The sequence below is a fragment of the Pinus tabuliformis genome, chromosome 2_1, assembly GCF_031772625.1.
Source record: "Pinus tabuliformis cultivar Carrire ecotype Pingquan chromosome 2_1, CPIR1, whole genome shotgun sequence".
Classification (NCBI taxonomy): domain Eukaryota; kingdom Viridiplantae; phylum Streptophyta; class Pinopsida; order Pinales; family Pinaceae; genus Pinus; species Pinus tabuliformis.
Window position 1 is genome coordinate 98,345,683 of NC_142299.1, and position 10,176 is coordinate 98,355,858.

The window sequence follows — 10,176 nt, forward strand, 5'->3', positions numbered from 1 at the left end:
GACCCCTTCGTGAAATGGCACTAGGCATTGTTACAGCAGACAACTTGGTACTGGTATTATAATAATCCATGGATTAATAGGATGGAGTGAACCTATGGCAACTTGCACTCCTCCTTGTCCTTCACTTTGCCTTTCTCAAAACGCTCGAATGAATTGTGAATGAATAAGGGCGTGGGGGACTAAATACATCTTAATGCTATAAAGGGCCCGCTTCGAAACTACTCTAGAGACCCACCTAGTGGCGGGAGGTTGAGTAGCAGGGTGAAGGAAAGTAGCCACACACCCACGTTGTGAGCGAAGGAGAATACGAATGGTCGGACCAATGAGAGTCCGCAACCTCCTGTTTTCAAATTCCTACTCTACCTTATCGCTTCAATTTAACCTAAAAGTCTAGATTGAAACTTTTTAAAATTTGAATTATGAGATGGCATAACTTATTCATATTATCTCTTCAATTTAACCTGAAATTCTAGATTGAAACTTTTTTAGATTTGAACTATGACATGGCATAACTTATTCATGTGTTAAAATTGGGTTAGCATGGTATTATTGTTTTAAACTTTTTGAAAATTAAACTATGACATGGCATAACTTATTCAGATGTTCAAATTGGGTTAGCATTGTATTATTGTTTTGGGATTTAATTTAATTATAAATTTGTTTTTATGTAATATTTAAGGAGGTAGTGAAAATGAAGTGCTATATATCAAAAAATTGAGGTTTAAACTTTTGGATTTACTCATGTTTTTATAGGAGATATATTAGACACCTAAATTTTTAATGTGAATATGTATTGGGTGTTGTCTCGGGTGGTTGGGACGGAGCACTATTGCCCTCCCCACTTAGGTTCGATTCATGATGGACATGTTGAGTTTCATGCGCACAACATATATCGTCTCATGCTGGGTTGCTGTCAAGTGTGACGCTGAGTTGCCTGCGCGCAACATATATCGTCTCATGATGGGTTGCTATCAAGTGTGACGCAACGAATTATACAGATATTAGTTGTACAGATATTGTATATATTGTGATATAATGCTTCTTCAGCCGGACCCTCCCCTCCACCCCCACCCCCACCCCTCCCTTTCAAAAAAAAAATTAAATGTGAATATATTTACTTATTTTTTAATTAGAAATAAAAAGAAAACACAATTAAGAATTTTGATTTTGAGAATATTTTTAAATTTAACTAATAAATATGAAATTAATTATTTATCTTTATTTTTTAATTTCTTTCTCTCAATTTCTAAAATATTCCTAAAATCTACCATAAAAATAAAAATAAATTCCCTTACCTCACTTAAGGACCCTATAGACCCAAAGGACATGAAAAATGTTTACTTGATTCCATGTTACTGTGGTATACCATATATTGGAGAAATGGGTTGTTCAATTACCCAGATAATGCATGAGCACACTATAGACATAAGGCACAATCGTTCCCACTCATCGGCCCTAGCTGATTATGCAAAGAAATACAAGCATCATTTCTGTATTGAGGATTCCAAAGTCATTGCTAGAGTTGATCATTTCTACCATAGGAAACTTACAGAAGACTATCGGGATTGAGAGGCATGCGAGAAATCTCATCAAAGATGATGGTTGGACGCTGAGCAGGAGGAGGAGGAGGAGGATTCTTGCCCTCTCCCTATGATTCTCTTGTCTCCTCTCCCCTTCTTTTTCCTTCCTCTCCCCTGAGGATTCCGGCCCTCTCCCTATGATTCTCTTGTCTCCTCCCCCTTTCTTTTTCCTTCCTCTCCTCTCCTTTTTCTTGCCATTGGTTATCTTTATTAATTCTCTTGTTTTTATTGTGTTCCTTTTGTTTTCCTTATCTTTAATTTAATTAATTAATATTTTATTGTTTTTTTCATTTCCTTTCTCTTTATATTTTTCATTATTATTTGATATTATTTATAAACTCCTAGCAATGATTTTTATATCTCACTCTAAACCCTCTTATTAATTTTACGGAGTACTTGTATCCTCTTTATTCCCCTTTTCAGTTTAATTTTATAACTATGTTTCTTTTAATTTATTAAAATTTAATATTTTATTGTAACAACTATTTTTATTTAAAGCTTATTCTTTTCGCCTTGTTAATTTTTCCTAACTTTATTATTAATATTGGTAAACCAATTTATAATTATATTTATCATATTTTATTAAATAGATTTTATAACTAATAAATATTAAATCATTCATTTTTAGTTTTCTAACTACCTAATCTCGAACGGCTAGTTCTCAACATCGGCTAGTTTTAACCGTGGACAATGATGCATCTTTATATTTATTCATGAAGATTGTATGATTTTTTTCACCTTGCCCTGAAGATGAACCACATTAGTTGGTTCGAAATGTCGACCCAATCTTAAAATGTGATTAATTGAAAAAACATTTTTCTACATTATAAATCACACAAATTTCAAATCTAACCTATTATCACTTAAAAACGGTCTACTAATCTAGATTAAATAAAACCAATTTCTATCAATGAGAACGGTCTACTAATCTAGATTAAATAAAACCAATTTCTATCACTGAGATGCCGTAAACATAATCTTGATTGAATAAAACCCATTTTCTTATCTCCTCGACACTGTCAAGATAATCTAGATTCTCTTTCCCAATAAAACCCCATTTCCTTTTATTTCCACTTCCATTTCAGATCTGCTCGTCTGTGTGGTTCATATTATGGCCAGATAACTATACCACAAACTTAAAATAAATATAAATTATCTTTCACTTTATGGAATTTATTTGAAAATAACTGGGGGAAGTGATGGCTGGTGAAGGTAGAAGCTCATTTGGATATTTCTGTGGTGCTAAAGATTGAATCGATTCCTTGTGATTTAGGTTTAGATTTATATTTTGTGGTGAAGACATTATCCAGTGAAATTATTGGAGCGTGCAGGAAGGTCCTTGACGGATGCATTTATTTTGGCTGTTTTTTAATATGGTAATACAACATGCATAAATGATTTTGGCTGTTTTTTAATATGGTTATATCACAATTCTATTTCCACATTAATTGGGGGAATCTATGAGTGGAACGTTTCCCAACTCATACCCAGCAGAAACCAAACTCTCGTTTGATGGATTTCCTATTGATACACGGACATAGACCGACTGCGTGCCAACGGACGAACATCACGTTAAAGAACCTAATCTACTCTACAAATAATTGTAAAATGTCGCACCAAATGACTTTCAAACTTTGATTGAATTTAAACCCTAAAATTAAAGCTGTAACGTCAAGAAGGTTTGAACCAGAACGCAAATGTTGGCTTTCTTATTAAGATTGGACTGTTTTGATGTTTTACTTGTGCGTTGAAATATAACCTTCACACTAATTTTGATTTCAGAATCTACATTATATTACGCCAATCTTATTTGGGTATTGATGATAGCACCATATACCATCATTTTATTATTTACTTGTTGAAATAATAAAAATTTAGAATATTTAGAATATTTTATTATGTTAATAATAATAATAATATATTACTTATATGACACTCGAAAATGAAGTTGATTATATCAATCAAAATCAAGTTAGATATCAAATTATCTTATTTGGGTATTGATGATAGCACCATATACCATCATTTTATTATTTACTTGTTGAAATAATAAAAATTTAGAATATTTAGAATATTTTATTATGTTAATAATAATAATAATATATTACTTATATGACACTCGAAAATGAAGTTGATTATATCAATCAAAATCAAGTTAGATATCAAATTGTTATACGAGATTTCCTTGTTTGTGGAGTGATTTTGTTGTTAAAATTTATGGAAGTGTATATACTTTACACACTTTGAATTTGAACATGTAGAAATTATAAAAGATTATTCATAATTTTTCATTCTCTATATGATATATGTATAGTATAGTAATATATCACCATATATCTAACATATTAATAATGTTCCTTCTATAAATTGTATTAAATATAACTTTATTGATGTATATTTATTAATGTGTTTGTTCTTAGTAACTAGTTATTATGGAGGACCTTATATTATTATTAAAATTATTTCAATTAATGATTAATTTATGGAGGAATAACTATTATCTAGCCCATTTAAGTTTAATTGCTAGAAGCAATATGTTGATCTCTTGAGTTTGTGACGAATTTGGTTTACCATTGGTACCATCTTCAGAATGAGGGGAATTACCTTGTAGGTTCAATGGGGATAAATATTGCATGGTTAAAAAAGAAGAAAGAGAAACAAAAATAATTGTGTGCTAAGACCATCTTGTTATGCAAGCATTTAATACTTGCAAAGCTTTAGCAAGGGTGAGAAAACAACACAATATGTTATTGACACCACAAAAATAAATATCATCACCTCATAGTAGGTAGCAACAAGATTGGTGATGAATTTGTCATCAATAATTGTACTTCATATGTGGTCAAAACTTCTAGGTTCACAAATTTGTTAGAATGTCATGATACCATGGGTCGCCAACCGAGATGGCAAATAAGTGTTCATTTGGAAGGTCACCATTGAAGGGTAGGTGTTGCACACTTATTGGGAATTTAGAAATGAACTGGGTGAGAGCCAAGCCTTTCTTTCTTTCTAGGGTCACAAGCTCCAAGTCATACTCCCGAAGGTTAACAATCCAATGGACATACTTCCCATTATTGACCTAAATACTCAATAGAAAGGACATATGGTTAGAGTTTGTGACAACCTCAACTGTGCACGTCAAGATATAATGACATGGTTTTTAGACATAGAACACAACATACAATGCCAACTTCTCCTCATGGAGGTAGGACATAGAGGGTCTAGTTAGATTCTTTCTCACATAGTAAATAACATTTTTAGATCCATTGACACTCCCTTGAACTATGACACATACAAAAATGTAAGTGGAGGTGGAAAGATACACGATAATGTCCTTATCAAATTTAGGTGGACTAATCAAAGGACTAGAGGTGAGAGCATACTTAACTTGAAGAAACTAATGAACAATGGTGGCGTACTCAAGAATGAATCTACGTAAGAATTTTTCTTTCTCTTGAAGGCTCAGAAATTGGTGTAGGTTATAAGGGCAAGGTACCTCAATCGTAGCTCAAACTTTGAGAGTGTTAAAGGTAATGCTACATTTGGGGATTATGAAACCAAAAAGCCATCCCATAGCAACAAAAAAGATGCACTTAAGAGGGTTAATATGTATATTATACTTGCGACATCAAATGAATAAGATACACAAATATTCCAAATGTTGCAACCATTATTTCACACGAGTAGTAGGATCATCAATGTAAACAAGGATAATGTGGAATAAGACATGAAAATAGTATGACATGGCATGTTGAGAAGTGGATCTAGCATTTTTAAACCCTAATGGCATCAATCGATACATGGAATCTCCCCAAGGATTACTGAAGGCTAATTCAAAAATTGAATGTCAATATGATTATAACTCAAGAATCCATTCATAAATGATAAAACCTCATAGACCACACACTCTTTGATAATTTGATCAATAAATGTCATGAGATAGTTGTCTTTTTCTCAATCTTTGTTCATATCTTGAAAGTAAGTGTAGTTTTCACTGGTGCTTTGCTTTTTCATGATAGGAACTGAGTTGGAAACCCAAAATGTATAAGTAACAGGGTAAAAAAAGCATTGTTTTTTAAGCTTATCAATTTCATCCTTGATGGCATTGTAACACGCCCCCTCCCCTATCTAACCTGACAAGCAGAGGTGGTTACTAAGCTAACTCAACGCTCTATGTGGAGTTATGCAAAAGGTGTATACAAATTTTTGAATTCCTTTCACTTTTATCACTAAAAGGACCAATTTCATCATATTTGTCTCTTTGAAATGTTTCTGGTGATAAAAATTGTTGTCTTAATTAGACTCTAAAAATGGAAGTTGTATTGTCTTAATGTTATGCACTTCACCTGCAAAAATAACATAATGCCAGAAATACAAAACAATAATGCCAGAAACACAAAAATATCACATGAATTGAGACAAGCTGCAATGATATTTTATTATTCTGGAGCATAATACAATGTTCACTTGCCTCTTCGAGGGGGCAACCTCCAACAAAGAAGATTTTAATTACAATAAAACTTGATGATCCTTCCCTTGCTATCTAAGACTATTTATAGATTTATGACATCCAAAACCCTAACTACTAGGGGTATCTTGCATAATATGCATTAACCAATTTATTTATTAATTATGGCCCATTTATAACTAATTTTGGTCACTTTTCTGTAATGTGAGTCAACCACTTATAATTATTATTAATGTCGATAACCGCTTATTGGTTTTATTGACTCAACTAACTAACTATGACTCTAACTAAGCCGCTTAGGATGATTACATATATAAAGGGGTTAGGGTTGGATCCTAACATGCCTTCCCTCATAAAAATAAACTCTAACATAACTCCTACTCTACCTAGGTAAGAGAGTAGTTACTCGCGAATTCAATCCCCATTGTCGAGTCATGGAAACGAGATTACGAGGGTCTGACCCTCAGTATTCTTTTTTTCTTTTCCATTCATTCTAGCATAATTCCTTATTTACCTTACTTACACATTGGGTATGGCAATCACCAATACCCTACTACCACACAATGGTTCACCACGAGTTCGTCGAATTAACAAATGCACAGATGATCGGGATGACCACATCTCCCTACCTCATGACACCATTTCATGTCCCAAACCCCAACCTCTTGACCATGTCCCGACACCATTATATGATTATTAAAACAAAACTAGATGACAAATCTTTATCACTAGAAATAAAGTTAAAATATAAAATACAGTTGTTTAAGCAACAAAAAGCATATGGTTGTGGACATTAAGTAGTCACTACATCCAGAAGAAGCTATGGACATTAAGTGGTCTCTACATTCACAGTAAAACATAACTAGCAAGGCCAAACCCTAAGGGCGTGGAAGAGATTTGAACCCATGAACTCCCACAAGTTACTTAACAACCAAACCAACTCAGCTATCTTTTGGGGACTAGAATTAACTAAATTATAACTTTACTTAAAATAATAATTATTAATGATAAAAAGAATTAATTCACAAATTAAACATATATAGATTTCAAAACAACATGTAACAAAGATTCTCAACTATAAAGATACACCCCCACATTATTATAAAGATTTTTAATTTGTATATAGGCTTTGTTATAATACCATGGGCCACTACCAAACTATTTTTTTGTTATAATGATGCAACAACAATTGGAGTGACTGAGGAACAGAGCGTGGCATTGGTGGTAGCGCTAATCGAGGGCCTCCTACAGTTGAAGAAGGAAGTTGAGGTGGTGACATTAGCTCCAATGCAACAAAGGAAAATTAATGAGGACAATGGAGAGGGCATCTTTGAACTCGGTCCACCTAGTGCAGACTAGCTTGTTTTTCTATTTTAAATCATGTATTATAGATATATACTAATCCTCAGATTATTTTGGAAGGTATATACACAAAACGAATTTAGAGTAGAAGCTTGTTGATGATGTAGTAAGAAGTCAAGTCTTTTTTCTGATATTTTTTATCTCAATTGCTGAAGAACTAGCTGCAGATGTAAAAGGTTTTGTTCTTGATACGAGATTGAAGTTAATACAAAAAACCTAGCCATTTCGTTTAAAAAAAACCATGAGCCATAGAGTAGATGATGAAGTTATTTTAAGGCACTATATCGTGTAAAGGTCATCAATTCAGAACTTTGTGGGAAAACATCTAGCCATGCCAAGGGCTGGTGTGACCTACGCTGGGTGAAGTTTTGTTAAGGCACTCTATGGTGTAAAGGTCATTGATTCAGAGCTTTGTGGGAAAAAATCCAGCCATGCTAAGGGCTGGTATGACCTAAGCTGGGTGTGATCCACGAGTTATTTTTCAACTTAAATGTCTATAAATCACAACTACTCAAGCTACAAATTAGTTGTGCAATAATCCCAAAACTCACAAAAATGAACATAACAAACAAGAAAATATTATTGTAAAAATATTTCTAAGAATTGTTTTTGGTGATAATCACATTAAGATTCATTTGTCGACACATTTCAAACCAAACAATGTGGTTCATCATCAAGACAATATGAACAATCAAATCATGGCAACGGATTAAACAGAGAGATAAATCGTTCCAATGGCTATAATGAAACGATTACTTTTGATTGGGTCAAAAAATGGGTGAAGGTATATTTTCTTATTAATTTAAATAATTAAATTATATATATATATATATATATATATATATATATATATATATATATATATATATATATATATATATATATATATATATATATATATATATATATATATATATATATATATATATATATATATATATATATATATATTAATTATAAATTTGAAATTACAATAAGTTTTTACCATATTCATAATGGGAGGTTACTTTTGACTATACTAAGAATTGGGAGAAAATCTATTTTCATATATATATATATATAATGATAATTTTACCCAATCCTTAATATGAGGCCTAGGATTCTTTATTAATTATAATAGGAATTGTAGAATATATATTATAAATAATGTGAAATATTATTCTTGTTTCGAAGATTAATAAATAAGAAATTAAAATATAATATAAATTACTGTTGTAGCAGCTACAACCACCCTCAAAAATTTTGGCTTGCATGCAAGTTTCAGGGCCTACCTTGGATCCTGTGATCGATCATCCTTGGTCACTTGTTGGTAAGCTGATGATTTCAAGCTCCCCTCCTTGATCCTAAGAGTTGTACGCGTTCTCATCTTTATGCAACATGTGCCATCATCAGACATGGGGGTTGTTGTTTTCCATGCAAAGGGAATGTTGTCTTGCTTCAAGGGAATTATGTGCGTATGGGTGTGTTGTAGAGGCTACAACCACCCTCCAAAATTTTGACCCACACCAATTTCAGAGCCTCCCTTAAAGAGTTTCACTTGATGACTGCACACACTCAGGTTCACTCTGTGAGTTCGTGTGAGTCTTTAAATCCACCTTGCTTATTCATTGCATTCAAGTCTCTGCATGCTAATGTCTAAGTCATGCTTGCGATCATGTTTTGATTATGCTCAAATTATTCGCTTCGTATGTGTTTGTTGTGTTCGCTATGAAAGCATCTGTCACACTCACACACGGAGTCACGTTCATCATTACGCAAGCGTCGTCTCAATCAATGAATGATCAATCACGAGTGTCGCACTTGTCACTTGCACCGTTGGTCAGTCATGTTAAACATGTGTGTCTAGATGGTTTGGTCATATTGTCGTCAAGTCATGTGAGTGTGTGTTCGTATGATCATCTATGCATCTTTCGATTGTTCACACACTTAGTCATTTTGCTGAAGTTCTGGCGACCAGACTCCCCACTGGCAGTCGGACAATCAGCCTACTTTCGACTCGATCGATTGTCAACCAGAATAGCTCAAAAGCACCAAAATAGTCTTTTCAAGATGCGCTACCCGCAAGCAATTCATCACCTCTCATGTTGGCCACCCAGATAGTCAAACCCGATAGTCACCCCACGACTGACTTCGCTCAAAAATTGCACAGAAGCCATTGAACTCACCCGCTCAACTGACTGAGGAAATTATGCAGACAGGTCAAATAGACACAAAGTGCCCATCCCTGTATCCTTCAGAAAATTGTGCAGTTTTCCCAGTCATTCATCCGGAGGGTCGACTGACTACTCATCCAAGAAATTTCGCAGTTTTCATGAGTAGGAATTCTATTGTCCAGCAGTCCCCTCAGCTCATAAATTGTGTAGAGATGATTAGTAGGCCGCCTTCCGAGCCTCAGTGCAATTTCCCTACCAGCAGATCCTAGCAACACGCTGTCAGTTCCCTCTGGGAATTATGCAGTTTTGTCTGCCAGTGACCTGAGCAGCCAACTGGAATTTCCCTCTGGGAATTGCATATTTTTGGCTACCAGTGACCCTAGCAGCCAAATGGTAGTTCCCTCTGGGAATTACACAGTTTTGGCTGCCAGTCTCCCGAGCAGTTCCCCCAAAAAACTACGCAATCCTTGCCCGCTGACCCTTCATGTAGCCCAACCTGTTCCTCTAGAAAATTGTGCAAATATGTTTGTCCAACCCCAACTAATTGTTCATTCTAAAAAATGTGCAGAGCATGCCTGCCTTTCCCTCCTATAGCCTAGACTATCCCTCCCAA